Source organism: Nyctibius grandis, chromosome Z, assembly GCF_013368605.1.
Source record: "Nyctibius grandis isolate bNycGra1 chromosome Z, bNycGra1.pri, whole genome shotgun sequence".
In the NCBI taxonomy this organism is placed as follows: Eukaryota; Metazoa; Chordata; class Aves; order Nyctibiiformes; family Nyctibiidae; genus Nyctibius; species Nyctibius grandis.
In genome coordinates, this window is record NC_090695.1 from 28,473,256 (window position 1) to 28,493,625 (window position 20,370).

A 20,370-nucleotide genomic window follows, 5' to 3' on the forward strand; every position below is an offset into this window, starting at 1 on the left:
GAGCTGACCATTGCAAAAGCACTCATCCTAGAGAAAGAAACATTCATTACAAAAATCATGCATTCATGTAACTAGCCAAAAATGTACAAAACACAAGATTAATCCAATTCTCAGAATTCTCCAATTCTCTCAAAATCTTTCTTCTTTTGTTCTTGAACTCCCAGGAGGGCTTTAAGATGCACTCTGCTCACACTTCTCCTATTGTCCTAACATTCAGCTCTTTCAGATATAAATTGAAGCAATAATATAACACAGTCATTTAGTCTCCTTTGAACTCTTCCTGCTGCAGCATTCTTACCCCAGACACAATCCTAGCCTTTCAAATGACTGCAAATGTGAAAAAAAATCTGACAGGTAGCATTGTTTATTTAGTATTAAATTATATAGCAGGATTTTAATCAATAGAGCAGAAAAGCTTTTTTCCTTTCCATGTAAAACTGTTTAGTCTTCCATATCTTCCTGTATTTGATTGCCTGAATTCTTACCTTGAAGTCTTGAAACATCAGTTTTGAAAATATTTTCTCAGTGTTTTTCTTTTTTTCTCTCTCAAAACAAATACAATTGTCACATTAGGAAGGGACACAAGAATGCAATACAAAATCAGGACCATCTGAGCTGGGACTTGCAGATGTTAATATAGAGCAAAAGCACCAGAAGCTTGTATGTGTTACTTCCAAAGACTGCAAGGTTTCTCCTTGTTAAAAATACAGTAGAATGTGCTATTAAAAGCTTCCTTTTTCTTAACAAGAAGACATACAAATCATTTCAATAATACATCAACCCATTAACAGTTCAAATAAAGCTACACTTGTCAATCACTGCCAGCAGGGAAAATATTCATAACCTCTGAAGTTTACTCCAATAGCTTGTAATTCTTTGTCAATACACCTGCAAAGGGCTGGATTCATCATCTAAAAAATTTACTACTTTATTTCACTACTGTGGCATATTTTTCAAGTATCCAAGCAATCTCCTCTCACTATCTTTAAGAACATTTCACTTTGTTCAGTATAAAGGAGTTTGCACTGCTAGGCATTGTGAACTTAAGAGAAACAGCTTTGATTCTTCACCAGTACAAATCCAACTGATTTTAAAAATGAAAATTGTACGGCTTTTAAGCATTGTATCACATTTAGACACCACTGCTAAATTTACAGTACATAGTATTCTGCAAGTACTTTATGTTTAGAGGATACAAAGTACAGTGAGTATAAACAGCAGAGAACTCTGGCTTTACTATGTGAGGCATACAACTTTTTTTTAACTAGATGTTAACACAAATGAAATAGAATTTGTTTTCACAGTGACCATTTTCAATGTTTTATAGGAAACACCTGTTGCAACTATTTGTCATTGCTTTAAGACCTCAAGTACAACACGAGAGGAGAGAGGGAGATACTCAGATCACCTGCACTGATGCCATTTATGACAGTCTGAGCAAGACCGAATAGCACTGCAGAGTAGAGCCAGTTTTCTCGACAATTCCTCATTAATTTTTTTATTTCCAACACTGCCTGGCTCAGCATAATGTGAAGAATCTTAGATGTGACGTCTAGTATACCTGCATCTTGATCTCCACTAGCTTCATCAAGGACTTGGACAACAGGCTGTGCCAATCCAGTTCTGGCCTGCTGTGTTTCTATTCCACAGTCTCACTCAGCTATGCACATCTGCCCCTCTCCTTGAACAAACACACCAGTCTGAGCATACACACAGCACATTCAAAGAGCTGACTCAGTCCAGAACTAAGCTAAGATACAATTACATATTTGCCCAAATGCACCGAAGTACAGAAAACCTCATCAGGTGATAAAAACCCACATCAGTACACTTCTACTTCTGATTGATAAAACTGACTGTACAAGTCAAGACAACCTAATCAAATTCAACACCATTTTACCTGCAAAAGGCTTATTTTTAGTAAGTGGGAGCACAACAGTCCTAATACTTGGAGACAACACAGTAACATCTGACTTCTCTGTTATGAGGACTTGCTATTTTCTTCACTAAATACCTGGGACTGCGTCAAGTAAACTACTAAAACGTATTAGTCCTAAGGCTGAGCAGACTAAAGCCAAAAGTGTAAAGTTTTCAGTGAGACAAGAATTCTCATTTCCAGTTCTTTGCCGAGTAGAATCTTTAGCATAAATGAAATATTAGGAACTTAAGTATTTTTAAAACAAAATTTATCTTTAGTTCAGTATGCTTATGACAGTAGAGAGTAGTATCTGAAGTAGCCAATTCTACCTTTTCAGGTGCTTTTAGGGAGAAATCTATAGTACTTCATATATGATTTTCAGTTTTAATGCCTTACAAGATAAACATACTGTGAAAAACTATTTTGATCACAACAGTAGCATGAAACTTAGCAAATCCTACCATGAAGCTCCTAGTCCTAATTATGTCACCTAACTTTAAGCCAAGTGACACTGCTGCTTTGTTTGCTATCTTCCTCTCTCCTTCCACTTCCACCAGTGATAGCCATACTAAAATACCAGGAGAAAATCATCACTTATTAGAGAGGGTGCACTTGCCATGAAGCAGCATCATCTCTTATTTTAGCAGACCCTTCCTTAGTGTCAGCCCTATAGGCCTCGCGCTGCACACATATTTCTCATGGTAAGTCTTTCAGTCAAGTATCATCCACTCCACGTGACAAACTTCCCTTGAAAGGCAGCGGACAGCCAGCCACAATGCTGAAGGCCCAAAAGGCATTTCCATCAACCAGCAACAGAGCAGCTGAACTGTCATGACACTGTAAGGCCCTCTATTCCACAGCTGTGCAAAAAACCCACAGGGCTATTTGCCCTCCGCAGAATCAAGAGCAATGAATAAGCACTTGTCAACCTTACAAAGGCAGGGAAAAAACAACAACCTGGACATAGCAAGTGTGGTCAGCAGAACTCTCCTTTTCCCCTGTTGTACCCATGTAAACGGCACTCAACCCAACTGAGAAATGGGCTTCAATATAAACAGCACTTGAAATGAAGACTGCCATTTGAGTCACAAAAGCACGTATGCTTGTAGTAGAAGAATGAATAGTTGAGAAGAATTAGGAAAGAAATGGCAACATTAAACAGGTAATAGAAAGGAAAGTGAAAAAGAGTAGTTTGAACAAAGCAGGAAGGAAAGGAAAGTTACTCTTCTGGAAGAAAGAGAAAATTAAACACCGAAACGTAATCTAGTTTACTGGGTGTTTTTTTTTTAATTCTTTCCCATTTATAATGAATTAGACTATAAAGACAAGGAAAAACCTGCACTCATGCAATGAGCACAAAAAACATTCTTCTAATACAGTAATTCTAGCTTTTTCAGCTCTTGGCTTATTTTGACATGCTGACCATACCTCCTTTACCCTACTAAAACAAAACAAGAACATAAAGAGTAGCCCTAAACTACTGATACTCTCTAACCCAGCCATCTTAATAGTTTTTGCCTTTACAGCTTTTCAGCAATTAAGTGCAATAACTTTATCCATTAGAAGCAGCAGACAGCACAGACATCAAAGTATCTTTCACCAAAACACAGAAGACGTTCATAACTACATTTTATCAGCCATGTTTCTCGTAACTCTTCTTAAGATGTCTGTGTTGGGGATCAGTTACATTGCATAAAGGGAAGATTCCACCTCACACTTCTGGCAGGCTTAATGAAGTCATTACAGTGACATGAGCCTGGTATCTCTGAAATTTTGTTAAATTGTTATGTGTGATCATGTAAAACAAGTACTGTATTTTCAAGTCAGAGTGTAGAAGCCAGCATTCTCAAGGACCTGTCTACCTGACCACAGATAATTTTTTTTTTTTACTGATTTGTTTGGGTTTTTTTTGGGGGGGGGGGGGGGGGGTGCATATCTTTTAAGAATTGAAACAACCATCCTTTTCTAACCCAACCCCATTACAAATGACTGAAGACCACTCCAACTTGCCAGTTCAAAAAGATTCACAGTATTTTCAACAGGATAGCAGCGTTTGAAAACTTACACTTGTAGAAAGAATTATACATTTAAAGCCCTCACATTCCATTTATTTTCATTTCCTCATCATCATTAGATGCAAGCTCACTACCCTGGACTTCAGGAGAGCAGACTTTGACCTCTTCAGGGATCTGCTTGGCAGAGTACCTTGGGATAAAACCCTAGATGGAAGAGGGGCCAAGAAAGCTGGTGAATATTCAAGGGGATCACCTTCTCCAAGCTCAGTAGTGATGCATCCCAACAAAGAGGAAGGCAGGCAAAAACGCCAGGAGGCCTGCATGGATGAACAAGGAGCTTCTGGAAAAACTCAGGCACAAAAAGGAAGCCTACAGAGGGTGGAAGCTAGGGCAGGTAGCATGGGACGAATACAGAGAAATTATCCAAGCAGCCAGGGATGAGGTTAGGAAAGCTAAAGCCCTGGTAGAATTAAATCTGGCCAGGGATGTCAGGGGCAACAAGAAATCTTGCATAGGTATGTCAATGATAAAAGGAAGACCATGGAAAATGTGAGCCCTCTCCGGAAGGAAACAGGAGACCTTGTTACCCGGGATATGGAGAAGGCTGAGATACTCAACAACTTTTTTGCTTCAGTCTTTACCAGCAAGTGCTCAAGCCACACGACCCAAGTCGCAGAAGGCAGAGGCAAGGACTGAGAGAATGAAGAACCACCCACTGTAGAAGATCAGGTTTGAGACCATCTAAGGAACCTGAAGGTGCACAAATCCATGGGACCTGATGAGGTGCATCCGCAGGTGCTGAATGAACTGGCAGACGAAGTTGCTAAGACGCTATCCATCATTTTTGAGAAGTCGTGGCAGTCTGGTGAAGTTCCCACTGACTGGAAAAGGGGAAACATAACCCACATTTTTAAAAAGGGAAAAAATGAAGAGTCGGGGAACTACAGGCCAGTCAACCTTGCCTCTGTGCCCGGCAAGATCACGGAGCAGATCCTCCTGGAAGTTATGCTAAGGCATATCGAAAACAAAGAGGTGATTGGTGTCAGCCAACATGGCTTCGCTAAGAGCAAATCATGCCTGACAAATTTGGTGGTCTTCTACGATGGGGTTACAGCATTGGTGGATAAGGGAAGAGCAACTGATGTCATCTACCTGGACTTCTGTAAAGCTTTTGACGCTGTCCCACATGACAACCTTGTCTCTAAATTGGAGGGACATGGACTTGATGGATGGACCACTTTGTGGATAAGGAATTGGCTGGATGGTCTTACTCAAAGAGTTACGGTCAACGGCTCGATATCCAAGTGGAGACAGTGACGAGTGGCGTTCCTCAGGGGTCAGTATTGGGACCGGTCCTGTCTAACATCTCTGTTGGCAACATGGACAGTGGGCCATGAGTGCACCATCAGCAAGTTTGCTTATGACACCAAGCTGTGTGGTGTAGTCAACACGCTGGAGGGAAGGGATGCCATCCAGAGGGACCTTCACCGGCTTGAGAAGTGGGCCTGTGCGAACCGCACGAAGTTCAACAAGGCCAAGTGCAAGATCCTGCATGTGGGTCGGGGCAATCCCAAGCACAAAGACAGGCTGGGCGGAGAATGGGTTGAGAGCAGCCCTGAGGAGAAGGACTTGGGGGTGATGGTTGATGAGAAGCTCAACATGAGCCGGCAATGTGCGCCTGCAGCCCAGAAGGACAACTGTATCCTGGGCTGCATTAAAAGCAGCATGACCAGTAGGTTGAAGGAGGTGATTCTGCCCCTCTGCTCTGCTCTCGTGAGACCCCACCTGGAGTACTGTGTCCAGCTCTGGGGCCCCCAACATAAGAAGGACATGGGGCTGTTGGAGCAAGTCCACAGGAGGGCCACGAAGGTGGGCAGAGGGCTGGAGCACCTCTCTTATGAAGAAAGGCTGAAGGAGCTGGGGCTGTTCAGCCTGGGGAAGAGAAGACTCTGGGGAGACCTTATAGCAGTCTTCCAGTACCTGAAGGGAGCCTGCAAGAAAGCTGGAGAGTGACTTATTACAAGGGCATGTAGCAATAGGATGAGGGGTAACAGTTTTTAACCAAAAGAGGGTAGATTTAGGTTAGGAAGAAATTCTTTACTGTTAGGGTGGTGAGACACTGGAACAGGTTGCCCAGAGATGTTGTGGATGCCCCCTCTCTGCAAGTGTTCAAGGCCAGGTTGGACGGGGCTCTGAGCAACCTGGTGTAGTGGAAAGGTGTCCCTGCCCAAGGCAGGGGGAACTACATGATCTTTAAGGTCCCTTCCAACCCAAACCGTTCTATTATTCTACGATCAGATCTAGTGTTCTGAATGTCTGTAGGAAGGGAGAGAGGAAGTTAAATGTCTAGCAATATGAAAACATGCATTATCTTCCACAAAGACATGACACTTCATAGAAAAGATATCTGCAATTTTCATACCTTTTTTTTGTTTTGTTGGGGTTTTTTTTTTTGGTTTTGGATTGTGGTGTGGTTTTTGTGTTTTGTTTTGGGTTTTGTTTTGGTTTTTGGTTTTTTCTTTTTTTAAAATGTTTCATTGGCCATGTTGCAGTAAGGAAAGACTTCCAAAATTTAACTGATAAGACATTTTTTCACTGCATAATCTAATGATGTGTCACAGTTCAAGAAAACCTCATAGAACATCAATCATTCTAAACTTTGCATCAAAGTCATTATTAACTGGTAGTTCTGCAAACTCTGACCAAAAAAGCAGAGCAACACCATTACAGCATCACTATCTTGGCTGTCAGTCCTAACGCTGCAGCATGACACTGGTTTAAGGGACAAGGACTCTTGACAGAAAAATCCAGTGGAAATCAACAGCATGAGAGGATTCAGCACTTATAAAACTGAATTCTTCGCTGTGACCTGACTTTTGCTGTTTTATTTAAAACAGAGAAAATTTGCTCAGCAGTAGGCAGGACCTGAAAGGTCTATATTATTAAGGCAACAAAATAATCTCACCACGAGATTAGTTTTACTTGTGCAAGGGCTCCGACAGCCTCATTTCTCCGGTTTTCGAAATTACCGGCTGCAACTGTCCACCCCCTTGCTGGAGAAGGCCACCTTGAACCAAAAATTGCTTACACATCAGATGCTTATTACACAAACCACTGATGAAGGCAGCTTTATGCCAGGCTTAATGTAGCAGAAGAGCAAGGGGAAAAACTCTTCAAGAAAAAAAGCAGGAGGAATGAGAGCTACATCCACCAGCTTGCCTGTCAGCCATAATTCGCAAGTGCTGTTCTTACAGCACACATTAATAAGATCTCCCAAAATGATAGCCTGTATTTCCCTTCTCACGTTCAGTAAGATTTACACTTTAATAAGTACCCATGAAAACGTTCTCTAAATTGCCAAATATCAACAGTTTAACCGAATCTCAAAGAAGGTAAGCAATTACCAGTTTCCCTTACTACAACTTACTCTGCAACTGCTGCAACACTAACACAAGCTTCACAGATTTCAGCTAGCAAGATAAATTAACTACCCCCTGAACAGAACTTTCGCTTTCTAGCACTGCATATAGCCATTTTGTCACGTGCTCAAGTCTGTCTCTCTAGAGTCAGAAGTATAGAAAACACGTCTTTGAACAGTACAAAAGTTAAATCGCTCTTCCTTATTCAGTCATAGTAATGGTACTCTACAGACTCTGGCATAGTTTTAGTCTATAAATGAGTTGAAGACACACTCTGCATTTAGATCTTTGCACAAAACCCCTCAGAATCCCTTAAAACAAGGCACGGATGTCACCTTTTATAGGTAAGAGAAGATTGTTGGTGAAAATAAAGAAGTTGAAACAAAACCAATAGCTAAGCAGCTAGCTCTTTCCAACTTCAAGTATACAAAGACAGCACTAACACCCAGGTAAAACAAACAGTCTTAATAAAAGATAAAATCAGCAGAAGAACGGAAAAGTAGACCAACTTTTTTTTTTTTAAAAAAAAGAGACATCTATGTGAAAAAACAGTATGAAAGCAGACAAATAACCACTAAATGGGTTTTATGCTCTCAAGAGTCAGACATTCACAACAGCATTTCACACGGACATAGTGATTCCATGATATACTGCAGAACCTTTCTAATCCGCAGCAGCAGATCAGAAAGCAGCAAGTTACAAAGAAAGCAGTGGCAAGTCATCGATGAGCTAAAACTTTTTATATCAATCTTTTATTCATTCTATATGAAAAGGTATCCATCATTAAAAACACCACTGAACTTAAAAAATTATCACAGAATTGATAATTAGCATTCAAAGAGATATCTGTTACCAACTAAACTCTTCAGCTGCACATGATACCAACTATTCAAAAACTGTAGGAAGAAAATATTCTCTGAAAATGTTAAGCCTAAACAGTCTGACAGTCCATGCAAGGAATAAGTAAGTAAATAAATAAACACTACCTTTGCTATGTATCATAATAATTGCATTCCAGGTATACCTTAAGTCTCCCCCCAGGAATTTTTAAAAGCAAAATAACTTTCATAGACCCTTATTGCTTCCTACAACAAATTTCAAACACTAGATCGATGTGTGACATGTACAGTAAAAAAAGGGAAGGAACAGTATTTCCGTGTAAGATGTTAACTACTGCAGCCTGCTAGCAGTTATCTATAGGCTTGAATTTGGTTCCTCTCTGCAATTCACCAAGAATTGCTTTTGGAGATTGAACTATGTCATAAGGGACAATCAAAATAACTTACAAACATTAATAAAAATGTAATAGTTGTTCAAATAAATTACATCTTCACTGACACTCTCTCCCTCCATTCTTCAGAATACAACTTAATAAAATACCTCAAAAGAAACATGTATCATTAAAAGTTTGGCTGACAAGGACAGAGTGGGCCCTGCCTCACAGTGATCTCCACACAGCAAATCCTGGGCATCTGAAAGACTATTTTGTTTCAAGATGTACCATGTGTAAATCTCTTTATATATTATGAGCATTTGAAAAAGTCATTTCAGGGAAAAGTTCATTCCTTTGGTTTTGGACTAAACCTGGGAGGAGAGAGCACTGATTTTTTTTTTCCATTTGCATGCTAAAACATGCACCAGGCGTGACGGTAATAAGACACCAGGCGTGACGGTAATACATGGGAAAGGTTTATGTCGTAGGGGCAAAAGGGTTCTGGGACAGGAATTAGCAGGGCTCATTCGGAGAGCTTTAAACTAAATTCGAAGGGGGATGGGGTAGTAGCTGGGCTTGCACCACTGGGGCAACGCTCTAGTGTTGAGGAGACCAGGAGGCCTCCCATCCCCCTGGGGTGAAATCGGTGTGCTCAGCTCGCTCCCTGAAATGCCTGTACACCAATGCACGCAGCATGGGGAATAAACAAGAGGAGTTAGAAATCCGTGTTCGGTCGGGGGGCTATGATCTAGTGGCAATTACAGAGACTTGGTGGGACGCCTTGCATGACTGGAATGTGGTCATGGATGGCTATGTCTTGTTCAGGAAAGACAGGCCGCTAAGGAGAGGTGGTGGAGTTGCTCTTTACGTGAGTGAGCAACTAGAATGTATTGAGTTCTGTCCAGGGGCGGATCAGGAGCGAGTTGAGAGTTTGTGGGTGCGAATTAAGGGGCAGGCTGGCAGGGGTGATACTGTTGTGGGTGTCTATTACAGGCCACCGGATCAGGATGAGGAGGGTGATGAGGCCTTCTACAGGCTGCTGAGAGCAGTCTCGCAATTACAGGGCCTGGTTGTTGTGGGGGATTTCAACTACCCTGATATTTGCTGGGAGGCCTACTCAGCCAGCCATCCTCAGTCCAGGAGGTTCCTCCAGTGCATTGATGATAACTTTCTGATGCAAATGGTGGATGAGCCAACTAGGAGAGGAGCGCTGCTGGATCTTATCCTCACTAACAAGGAGGGTCTGGTTGAAGAGGTGAAGGTTGAGGGCAGCCTTGGTTGTAGCGACCATGAGATGGTAGAGCTCAGGATCTCATGTGGCAGGAACACAATAGCTAGCAAAATCACAACCCTGGACTTCAGGAGGGCCAACTTTGGCCTTTTCAAGCAATTGCTAGGGGAAATTCCATGGGACAGGGTACTAGAAGGTAAGGGGGCCCAAGATAGTTGGTTAGCATTCAAGGACTGCTTCTTCCGAGCTCAAGATCAGAGCATCCCAACAAGTAGGAAGTCAAGGAAGGGTACCAGGAGACCTGCATGGTTAAACAGGGAACTGCTGGGCAAACTCAAGTGGAAGAAGAGGGTGTACAGATCATGGAAGGAGGGGCTGGCCACTTGGGAGGAATATAAGTCTGTTGTCAGAGGATGTAGGGAGGCAACTAGGAAAGCTAAGGCCTCCTTGCAATTAAACCTTGCAGAAGAGGTCAAGGACAACAGAAAGGGCTTCTTCAAATACATTGCAGGTAAAGCCAACACTAGAGGCAATGTAGGCCCACTGATGAATGAGGTGGGGGCCCTGGAGACAGAGGATAAAAAGAAGGCGGAGTTACTGAATGCCTTCTTTGCCTCTGTCTATACTGCTGGAGGCTGTCCTGAGGAGCCCCGGACCCCTGTGGCCCCAGAAGAAGTCAGGATAGAGGAGGAATCTGTCTTGGTAGATGAGGGCTGGGTCAGGGACCAATTAAGCAATCTGGACATCCATAAATCCACGGGCCCTGATGGGATGCACCCGCGGGTGCTGAGGGAGCTGGCGGAAGTCATTGATAGGCCACTCTCCATCATCTTTACTAAGTCGTGGGCAACGGGAGAGGTGCCTGAGGACTGGAGAAAAGCGAATGTCACTCCAGTCTTCAAAAAGGGCAAGAAGGAGGACATGGGTAACTATAGACCGGTCAGCCTCACCTCCATCCCCGGAAAGGTGATGGAACAACTTGTCCTTGGTGCTGTCTCTAGGTACATAAAGGATAGGGGGATCATTAGGGGCACTCAGCATGGCTTCACCAAGGGGAAGTCATGCTCAACCAACTTGATAGCCTTTTATGAGGACGTAACCCGGTGGATAGATGATGGTAAAGCTGTGGATGTGGTCTATCTCGATTTCAGTAAAGCGTTTGACACGGTCTCCCACAGCATCCTCGCAGCTAAACTGAGGAAGTGTGGTCTGGATGATCGGGTAGTGAGGTGGATTGTGAACTGGCTGAAGGAAAGAAGCCAGAGAGTGGTGGTCAATGGCACTGAGTCCAGCTGGAGGTCTGTGTCTAGCGGAGTCCCTCAAGGGTCGGTACTGGGACCAGTACTATTCAATATATTCATTAATGACTTGGATGAGGGAATAGAGTGCACTGTCAGCAAGTTCGCTGATGACACAAAACTGGGAGGAGTGGCTGACACAACGGAAGGCTGCGCAGCCATTCAGAGAGACCTGGACAGGCTGGAGAGTTGGGCGGGGAGAAATTTAATGAAATATAACAAGGGCAAGTGTAGAGTCCTGCATCTGGGCAAGAACAACCCCATGTACCAGTACAAGTTGGGGGCAGACCTGTTGGAGACCAGCATAGGGGAAAGGGACCTGGCGGTCCTAGTGGACAACAGGATGACCATGAGCCAGCAGTGTGCCCTTGTGGCCAAGAAGGCCAATGGCATCCTGGGGTGGATTAGAAGGGGTGTGGTTAGCAGGTCAAGAGAGGTTCTCCTCCCCCTCTACTCTGCCCTGGTGAGGCCACATCTGGAATATTGTGTCCAGTTCTGGGCCCCTCAGTTCAAGAAGGACAGGGAACTGCTAGAGAGAGTCCAGCGCAGAGCCACGAAGATGATTAAGGGAGTAGAACATCTCCCTTATGAGGAGAGGCTGAGGGACCTGGGTCTCTTTAGCTTAGAGAAGAGGAGACTGAGGGGTGACCTCATTAATGTTTATAAATATGTAAAGGGCAAGTGTCATGAGGATGGAGCCAGGCTCTTCTCAGTGACATCCCTTGACAGGACAAGGGGCAATGGGTGCAAGCTGGAACACAGGAGGTTCCACATAAATATGAGGAAAAACTTCTTTACGGTGAGGGTGACTGAACACTGGAACAGGCTGCCCAGAGAGGTTGTGGAGTCTCCTTCTCTGGAGACATTCAAAACCCACCTGGACGCGTTCCTGTGTGATATGGTCTAGGCAATCCTGCTCCGGCAGGGGGATTGGACTAGATGATCTTTCGAGGTCCCTTCTAATCCCTAACATTCTGTGATTCTGTGATTCTGTAAAACTGTCAGTGTCTGCAGATGTAGATAATGGTTGACTAACTTGAAAAAAAGGCTACTTATCATGGAAAGCAATAAGTGGCTAAGGAATCTGGGGGAGAAGCAAAAGCAGCTTATTTTTCCCTTGTCTTCACTCCTCCATGAATATATCTTACAGTAACATCAGGCTTAATAACGGAGGCTACAGAAGAGGAATCTGGAATCTTTTCACTTATCCTTAGACTCTGCATTTCCATATTCTAAAGGTAAAACAAATCTCCATGATACTTTCCAATCACCTCCAGAAATGCAATTCAGTGTAGAGTCCTGCTTGTGAATGGAGAATAAATGCCCTGACAGAGCAGTGGCTTTGGAAGTCTACCTCAAGTTCCGCTAGGCAAGTCATTTGACCCATTTTGTGGAGCAACAGAGGGAGGAACTGAAACATGGGGACAAAATGTACTTTCCCTTCCCAAAGGGAAGTAGCAAAAATACTTCATTCAAAGACTGTAATCCATTTACACACTTGATCACAGAATGGCTTATATACAGAGTTAGTCCTGCACGTATTTGTGTCCCATTACAGTGTTAATTATGGTAAAAAAGAAAAAAAAGGTCAGGGCAAAATACCTTTTTGTCCAAAAAAAATGAAAACAAAACAAGGCATTACCCTGTCTGTAACACTTTGCCCAAATTCAAGCCATTTTAGTCATAAAATTATAATCACACGACCCACGAGCTATTATCATCTGGGAGTGATAATGTTACAAAATTTGAATAACTGTTACAGATTAGAGCAAACATATTCCTGATAGATGCTACCACCAGAAATTGTTTAAGATTATGCCTAAAAAGTTGCATTAAAAATGACTGCAACTAATACAGTACTTTTTACACCTAAATATTTTGAAGGTATTCATAAAATGAAACCTTCAAGTGCCAAGACTCAATACCCTGTGGATCAATATACACAGACTGTTTCTGGTAACTTCTGTCAAATCTTGAAAGAATCTGACATTCAAGAAGGCGAGCTGACAAACACTAGCTCCACTAGCTACCCAGAAGCCTTTTTATCTGTTCTCGTGCCATTTATGTTACCTCAGATATAATCCCATACAAATCTAGACTAATTTTCTTGTGGACAATGGTCGAAATAAGAAGTTTGAATGAAGCATTTTATGAACATAAACACAAGTCTTTTCTGAAGTTATTACAGAATGACCTGATCTTGGGAGGGATTTCTACCTCATTCTAGCCAGTCAAGAAATGCAAGTACAAAATTAGAAACACAAGATTAATAAATCGGTAAGAGCAACTTGTGCTCGTGGATAAGAAATTCTAAGTGAGCATTTCACAAGTGGTGGTGTTATGCTTGCTTCTCCCTGAAAAAGATTCATTAAAGCTCAAAAAAAAAGTCAGTAAACAACCAACAGGTATAACGCTAAAGCAAGAAAGACTAAGGGAATCATTCGCTTGCTGTAGCACTGCGACTGGGGAGGGGTTCATAAATGCAGGGAGAACCAATCAGGCAAACACTGTATACTAGTTTGGAGTTCACACCTTAGAAGCAAGTAATAATTCAAAGGTGGAAAAAAAAGCATTTCTAGCATTAAGAGGACTGATACCAGTTTAACAAAAGGCCTCAATTTCAAACAAGGATCCTTACTGCTGCAAAAAAATGAGCCCTTTAAATGTAGGCAAAGTTCTAAGTTATTGTCAGTCACAAGATCAGAATACTAGTTATCTGTTAACATCAACCTAAACACACATCTATAGGGATAATAGTAAGTCTCCTTCTTGCCACTTTGCAGAGAGATGGAAAATAATGGTAGAGGTAGTTTAAATCTTCCACTAGCAGCATAACTACAAAAAAGCCTGATTTTCTTCATGCTTCCATATTTCTTCCTCACAGTCTTACCTGGCATTGTAGTTAATGCCAACACATACACCTCAATTACCTTCAACTCTCCTCTCCACCCCTTCAACAATTTCTCCCACTGGCTCCATCAGTTTATAATTGTGATTTGAAAAAGAGGGAGTCATAACTGTGAGAGCAGTCATCTTTTGGCACAAAGAACAAGTAACTTAAGCTGACCATGCTTTGTCATGCCCCCTGCTTTTGAATGATCTGTACTACCCCCTACTTTGAATAATACGTGCTGTGCTTGACAAAGGAATAAAAAGACCCTTAAGTTCATACGTATAGTATGAAGTTCCTAGTATAAAGTACTGTTTCTGATTAAGAAAAAAAAAAAAAGGAAACAAAAGAAAAAATAGTATCATTGATCAACTCACTGTTGTTTTATTCCTTCCTCAAGTGCTGGCTCTGCAATATGATTGCAAGACTTCAGGCCTCTGCAGTAGCAAACTTCAGTCAAACTTCCCATAGCAAATAATGCTTTCAATCTCACTAGTTCTCACCACACTGAGTACTTCATTTTCATAGTCTGTTGATTTAAATACAGATGCACTTATTCAGTAAAATTAACTTCAGAAAACCTAATTCAGATAAGAGCAGCAAGTTTTTTCTTGGCTCCTTAGAGCAATTATAGAACAAGCAACTGTTTATAGTGTCTTCAGTTAGCAACGAAACTGTTACGTATCACAATAGCAAAGATTGGTTTTAATGCAGAACAATCTCTTTCTCTCTTCCCTTTTATTGCGGTTATGACTTCCATATATTAGCTAAACTTACAGTCTAATACAGCCAGCTTACATTTTAAAAAGGGAGGTGCAAGGAATACAAAACTATAAGTTCACTTCAAGACAAAGCTTCAAAATAAGCCTTGTATAAGCTAAAAGACATGGACAGCTTCTTACTGGCTTTTAACCTACTGCAATCAAATTGCCCTGAGCAGATTTCCCCTACATTTCCTTTAAACATGACAGCACTCCTAACCTAGCAAATCAGAGTAGTTTCAACAATCATTAAACATCTTTACTAGCAATGACAAAAAGAGAACAGAGTTTAGTAGTTTAAACTCCAAGGAATGCCGACAGTCTTAAACCCATTGCATCTCCAAACACAATACAAGCTTCCATTTAGTAACCCTACTTCCACATGTGTGCCAATTGGACAATAGTTCCAAGACAAAAAACAGAGAAAATATTTATTTTATAACATAAAAGATCTCACTACACTTTCTTGTAAGCTGGTATCATTTCTTAAGACAGTAGCTGAAAAGTGAAACACTATCAACATGCATGCTTTTCAAAACATCATGCCTGCACCCACTTTGTATCTAGCTTAGAGCTTCAGTGGAAATGCTTCTACTTCTTTTTACAGAGTTTCCCAGAGAGTTCAGGAATTTAATCTGGAATTATTTCAGTTATGGGAGATCATTACCTGACAAAAGATAAAAGGCCACCTAGATTAAACAGTCATATGGGAAAAGGGAAATGGAAGCTATTAAAGCAAATGCAGAACAGTTCTTGGCAAGAAAGCTAACCTGTATCTCATATATAAAGCTTAGAGATGACCTCCTCTAAAGCATGTAAGTAGCCAGGAGAAGTAAGAGTAGGTTGGGCAGCTGCAGCAACTAGAAGCTGTACTATACAGTTTCTTAGTAGCAGAAGTCTTTCATAGCATGGTAATTAATTTCTGCCATTCTAGGCTTTAATATTAGGCTAGCATAATTACAAACTCTAAATCGACTTTAATACAACATTTACAAGTGTTCAGTCTTGATTTTCTATGGTGACAGCAGAGTAACAAGATCAAGCTGGCTAGATCGGCCCACATAAAGAACTGAAACAGATTTTCCTCAAAAAGTCGTTTACGAAATACTTTAAAATTTATTTCTTTCCAAACTTTCAGTTGCATTACCCCTATGCATCTCTCAGAAAACTGCTTGACCCTTTTCTAATGTATCCTCCATGATCTCACCAAGTACCTTCAGTTCTGCACAGGTTCTGTATTCTCTGAAACACATTATAAAATATCTGCAAGTACAACTTAAATTGAAACAGTAAAGTTACTGGAAGGATACAAAGTTTCTATTTCTAGTCACCTCGTCACCAACCAAAGAATTTTATTAATTGCAGAGCACCTGTATGAGACAGATTACAAGTATCACAGCTCAGATTCTCATCTGACTTGCCACTAAATGAACGAACATAAAATTCACAAGTATCCTAACCAACAATAATCAATAATAATTTTTAAAAAGCACATTAACTGGCATTAAAAAGACTCATAACAACATATTTAGCATATGACTAATTGTTCATGCTCTATTAAGGAAACCAATTTACAATGGAAGATACATATGTGGGATGCTCCTTAAACATAAGATTCATCTCAACTTTTTTTTTTTTTTAAATTCAAACCTTTTCATCCACAAACTTAATTCTTCTGTGAAACTCTGGAAGACAATTATGTAGGATAATTTTGAAAAACATCAAGCAAAATATTTCCAGAAGAATGTTCCAGAGTATATACAGATAATAAAACAGAATTTCTTGAACTGTTTCTCAGAGGCATGCATTTCATACAGAAGGCAAGAAATGGCTAAACTGTTTTGACGCAAAGCGTGCATAGAGTGATAGTTTTGTAACACTTAAAAAATACCCCAAGCATCTGAAGTAAGAAAAGAACAACAGAGTACTTCATAAACCACAATAACCAAACCTCCTGTGAGCCTTATTAACTTCAGGACACGCTAAACTTTCCACACAGAACACTCTGACACCCGACACTTTCAGACTAAAAGAGACCAAATCCAACAGCACCACAACTCACTAAAACTCATTGGTTGCAATAACAACAATATATATATCAAATATATATACGTATGTGTGTGTATGTACACAACCTTAGACCTTAAAACAACCCAAACCACAAGCATTCTATATTTTACCTACAAGTACCACTTCATTCCTATTTCTCACGACACTTAAAATCCCATATGCCACTTAGATACACAGCACTGAAGCCACATATATGCACAGCTGAGGTCCTACGTGCAAGGGACATGTCCCCTCTATTGTCCAGCTTACTGGAAATGGTATCTCCACCACTACCAACCGCCACCCCACCCTCCAAAGCGACCCTTTCTCCCAAAGCCGTGGGGTTTTGGAGCCCTGCAAACCCACCCCTGAAGGGGAGGAAGCATTCAGGGACAACTCGGGACAGCTCCATCCTCCCCGGCTGCCCGGAGGCAGCACCGACTTGCCCGCAGCTGAGCGGCCCCAGGCCCCTCCACACAACAGGTAACACTGCCCGGGGGTAGGACTGGGTGGAGTGGAGGACGTCAGGGCTTCCCTTCCCCTAGAAGACAAGAGCCACCTTCCCCTGGGGCGGGGGGAGCTCTCCAGACAGAGGGAAGGACGGGGACGGACGCTCCAGTGAAGGCTCCCTGCTCCGGAAGGGAACTTTGTGGAGGGGTACCCCACACAAAACCCAGCCTCTCGTATTACCACCCCCGCCCCCGAGAATACAGCGTGCTTGCTGCAGCACGGAAAGTTCAAGCACAGACACCCACCGCCAAACCCCAGACACCTCAGGGGCAGAAGCCCCCCTCCTCTGCAGACCCCCACACCCTTGGGGCGGAGAAGACCCTCGCTCCGCACCCAGCGTCACGCCACCCGTGCCGGGAGGCCACCCGCAACCCTCCACCTCAAACACCTCGGGGGGAAGAGGGGCAGGCCTGCCCCGCCCCGAAGACCCTCGCCTGGCCTCGCTCGGCCCGCGGCCGCCGCGGCGGCGCAGGAGAAGGCCGGGACCTCGGCCCCGCCACCGGTGGACCCCCACGCCATGCCACGCCACGCTGCGGCCCTGGACTGACCTGACGGGGGAGGGGCGGCGCCGTGTCCGCTGGCGGGGGAGGGCCGCGGTCGCCTCTCGGGGCTGGCGGGGGGTTTTCCTTCCTGCCACCGATCCTCCGCTCCTCGGCCCGTCCTTCCCCGGGCGCCACCACAGAGAGAAAGCAGAGGATGCGAGCGACGTGACGCGAGACAGAGGGAAACACCAGCCCCTCTTCCCCTCCCCCGCCAAAAAAAATAAAAAAGGCGGGGGGGAAGAAGAAGAAGGAGGTGGGGGGATACAATTTAAAGGCTCGGCCCGGAGTTTAAAACAAAGAGGCGGAAATAGCCGAGCGTGGCCCCAGCGTAGCCGAGCGAGGGCGCTGCGCTCAGGGCGCATGCGCGCGGGGTCTCACCCGGGCACGGGTCTGGGCGCCCCCTCCCCTGAGCAGCGGGGCTGGCCCACGCGCGATCCCCGGCCCCCTGCCCGCCGAGCGCGCGTGCCGGGGGCGGGCGGGGTCCGGCCGCGGGGGCAGCGGCCGAGGGGCTTTCCGCCCCCCGGCGGCAGCCGCCCGCCGTCCCGGCAGCCTGGCTTGAGGGGCGGCGGAGGATGTCCGCGTCCCCCGCGTGCTCAGCCTTGAAAAGTCACTGAACGGGCGGCAGGTGAGGCAAAGGAAGGGGGTTTACTTTTCGGCAGGGTGTTGCTCCAGGCTGTCTCGTCTCTCCAGGTTCTCCTCAAAAGCAGATTAACGGATGAACGCGGAAATCTGGAGCTGGGACCGCTGGTGTCAAGACACGCAGCTGGGTGACAAGTGCAGGTGACTCAGACACCCCAACTGATTAAATTACGAAGATTTTGGCTTCCTGAAAGTTGGAAGGTGTGAGGTCTTGGGTTAAGGAGTGTGCATAAAGCTTGAGAAGCCTATGCAAAGTTCAGCTTCACACCAAGTGGCTGAATGCCAAGGTTGCAAAGACAAGTGCTTAAAAATTCCCCTGTCCAATCTTAAGACGCCAGAGCAAGCTTTACATTCCCCATTATAGATATATTTTGAATGTAATGCTTTAACATTCCTGAGTGTTTCCCTGTTTCTTTCCTCCCTGCCAACCAAGTATGAGCCACAAGACAGTCTTCCACCTTGTCTAAGAATGCAACTGGAAATGGGCTATCTGATGTGGCACAGCCCTAGAAGATGTTTTCTTCCTTGTCCAAACTACTGAGCCTTTATTGTGGACCAAGACTTCAAGGTCTGTGCTTGGCTCTAGAAGCTGTGTTATCCAAAAACTAACCCTGTGTTAACAGAAAATATGCCAGCAGTGTAGATTTGTTCTGTTTAACTTCAAGGGTTGTGTGGTTAAATGGATGCATCTTGTCTGTCAGAAATTTAAATTCTGTTTTCAGTTTAACCATAAATGACTTTGCATAGGCTTTTGCTTACAGAGATATATTCTAGAAAGTACTGGAGCCTCCTCCTGACGTCTGGAGTTGGGGTTCAAGTAGTCAAAAGCAAAAGTAGGAAACTATAAGAATGTGCGTGAAATTATAAACTGGATGCCTGCTTTATATTTTTTGTTGTTGTTGTTGTTCCTAGTGTTTCTGGAGCCAAACACTGCAGACTGGGAAAACCATTAAGGCCAGAGTCTATGGGTTTGGGATTTCTCTTACTATAGATATTTTTCAGAAGATGGTACCTGAACCAAGATGATATGGCCATGCCTACTCAAACAATTAATCTACTTTAATATACCCCTTGTGACAAGACTGTTGTGACCCTTAGAGAGCCAAGGCAATGGTTTGCTCTCTTTTCAACCTCATTACCCTAACATAAGTTCCAATGCCTTTGGCAATGCTATTAAAGAGTGTGTTAGCCTATAAGTGATATTTCTGAAATATAAGCTTAGCCAGTGACTAGAGTATCCAATATCATAACTGAGTCGATACGACTGCCTTGTTTGAACTGCAGCACTTGGTATTAGGAGAGGAGCGGAACTTCTTGTCAGCATTGCAGTCAGTGAGCTGTGATCAAACTACAGAAGTTCAGAGAATGACTCAGGAGGAACTAGAAACAGCATTTAAAGGATTCTCTCTGTTAGCTAACACTAACGTGTTAGTCCTCACAGTTTTCACACAAACAAAAGCATAATGTGAACACAGGTAAATTGAAGCTTTAGCTTCTGGAAGCATGTATTTCCTAGCTAAAACAATTCATGGAAGAGAATGTTCCATGTGAGACCTCTTGACAGGAAAAAAAACCAAACATTTCAGGTAAAAGAAGTTCATTGTCTCTTTTAGGACTTCTAACAGTGAAAAGGTATTGGTCAGCAAAAGCACATTAATGGTAATGGTATAAACAGGGGAATGGCTAGAAACGCAACAAAACAGGCTATTTTCATGAACAGTACTAAAGCACAAAGTAGGCAAATATATGACAAAATTATTCTAGTTTAAGACTGACCATAATACAGTGTTTCCAAACAGCAAAGTTGAAAACTAATATTTCCAGTAGTTGTGCAGTTGCTTTCCAGAGCAATAGACCTATGTTGATCCTGTAGGTCTGTGGACTA

At 43.1% G+C, this 20,370-nt stretch overlaps 1 protein-coding gene across 3 annotated transcripts in view; it reads right to left on the reverse strand.

Annotated features, from left to right (window-relative positions):
* LOC137676209 (polycomb group RING finger protein 3) overlaps positions 1-17,938 on the reverse strand; it is a 60,865-nt gene extending 42,927 nt beyond the window's left edge. The window contains exon 1 of one of the 3 annotated variants that reach the window (XM_068422872.1): positions 17,853-17,938. The gene's annotated coding sequence lies outside the window, so the exon portion shown is untranslated. The remainder of the gene's footprint in view (positions 1-17,852) is intronic. The other 2 variants (XM_068422873.1, XM_068422874.1) reach the window with 2 other exon arrangements.
* Positions 17,939-20,370: the final 2,432 nt, after the last annotated feature.